Source organism: Fukomys damarensis, unplaced genomic scaffold (genome assembly GCF_012274545.1).
Source record: "Fukomys damarensis isolate Sample0158 unplaced genomic scaffold, DMR_v1.0_HiC HiC_scaffold_37, whole genome shotgun sequence".
NCBI lineage: Eukaryota > Metazoa > Chordata > Mammalia > Rodentia > Bathyergidae > Fukomys > Fukomys damarensis.
In genome coordinates this window covers 9825727-9827983 of record NW_022900949.1, presented here as the reverse complement: position 1 = coordinate 9827983, position 2257 = coordinate 9825727, and positions in this window count along the sequence as shown.

The window sequence follows — 2257 nt, the reverse complement described above, 5'->3', positions numbered from 1 at the left end:
CCTCCCCCCCCTTCCTGCTTTCTTCTTCTTCTTGTGTGTGGGTGTACTGGAGATTGAAATCGGGACCTTTTCTTTTCTTTTTTGAGACAGGGTCTCTCTATGTAGCTCAGGCTGGCCTCGAATTTGCCACAATACTGCCTCAGCCTCCCAAGTGCTGGGATTACAGGTGTGAAACCCCATGCCTGACTGCATTTTGTATGCTTGATGCAAGCCGTTCTGACTATGGCCAGAGAAAATTGTAGCTTCAATTTGGAAAAACCACTCAATTCTTTTGCCAGGCTGCATGATATTTCACTGTGTGGAGAAGCACATTTTGATTGGTACGATGGATGCACACTGGAGTTGCTTCCACCTTTTGGTGTTGTGAATCATGCTGCTGTGAGCATGGGTGTACAACGTGTGGTTGACCCCTGCCTTCAGTTTGTCTGGGATTTACCTGGGAGTGGATTTCTGGGCCTTGTGATAATTCAAGTTTTTGAGGTATCAACTTCTCAATAGTGGCTCCACTATTTTACATTCCTCCCATAGTGCGTCAGAGTTCTAATGCCTCCCTGTCTGTTAATATTTTGTTTTCTCTTAAAAAGAAGGCTAGGTAGGCATGGTGGGATACACCTATGATCCCCTCATTTCAGGAGGCTGAGGCAGGAGGGTCTCCATGAGTTCAAGGCCATGCTGGGCTAACACAGCAAGACCTCAGGAATGCAGCATTTGGGTAGAAGGCATTAAGGCCTGCAGTACAATCTTCAGCTCTGCAAAAAATAAAAAGAGCCAGGCACAGTGTGGGAGGCTGAGGCGGGAGGAGCTCAGCCTGGGCAATTTAGCAAGACCCTGCCTCAAAATATTAAAAGGAGCCAGGCATGGTGTCACACACCTGTAATCCCAACACTCAGGAGGCTGAGGCAGGAGGACTGCCATGAGTTCAAGGCCAGCCTGGGCTACATAGTAAGTTCAGGTCCAGCCTGAACTACAAAGGGAAACCCTGCCTCAACAAACCAACCAAACAAACAAACAAACAAAAAATTAAAAGGGCTTGGGTTGGAGCTTACTTAGTACGAAGGTCCTCGGTTCCATCCCCAATGGGGGGAAATAGAGGGACAAAGTTGGCAACACAGTGATATGAGGTTAATAAGGCAGCAAACAGTCCAGGAACATGGAGACATTTGACCCAAAGACCCTTTTCTCTGTTCTGTGCAATGAAATCTTCATACCAACCTCAGAAAGATTGAGAAAATATAAAAGAAATATTGAAAACATAGGAAGAACAACAACAAAACACTTGCTAGCATGTGCCAAGGCCCTGGGGTCCAAACCCAGCATCTCAACAAAAAGGAAAAAAGAAAAGAAAAAGAAAAAAACCTCTCTTCTGATAAAAGCCAGCTGGCCTTGGGGCCAATTTCCTGGTCTTCCTTCCGGGTGATATCACAGCCCAGTCATGGCTGGGGGAGGACCTGGGCCCTGTGCTTTATCAGCAGGCAGCAGATTCGGGTGGGGCTTTGAGACCAAATTCCGGCCCTGCCCCTGAGCCTCCTCTGCCAAACCCTGTTCTCACTTCGGCTGCTGGGTGCACTGTAAAGATGGTTGCTTCTCACTTCCTTCCTCTTTCTCATCCTATTTACGTAAATGTGTCCACAGGCATTCTCAATTTTTCATCTAGAGAGGAAGCCAGGTTTAAAAGTTATGCTCAAAGCCAGGCGTGGTGGTGCATGCCTGTAATCCCAGCACTTGGGAGGCTGAGACAGGAGGATCCCTGTGAGTTCGAGACCAGCCTGGGCTACATAGTGAGTTCCAGGTCAGTCTCAAATACATAGTGAGACCCTGTCTCACAAAAAACAAAACAAAAAAAGTTATGCTCAAACTGGCAGTGGTATCACAGGCCTATCATCCCAGTACTGTAGGAAGCTGAGGCAGGAGGATAGAGTTGAAAGTTTGACCTCAACCTGGGCAATTTAGCAAGGCTGTCTCAAATTAAAACACCAGAAGGGCTGGGAGGGCTGGAGATATAGCTTAATGGTCATATAGCAAGCACAAGATCCTGAGTTCAATCCCCAGTACAAAAAAGCAAAACAAAACAAAAAAGTGCTGGGTAGCTAGGCATGGTGGCCCAAACTTGTAATCCCAGCACTTGGGAGGCTAAAACAGGAGGATTGCTGAGACTTCAGAGCCAGGTTGGACTACATAGTGACTTCAAGGCCAGCCTGAACTACACAGTGAGACCCTCTCTCAAAAAAAAACAAAAAAGGTTGGGGATATAACTCAG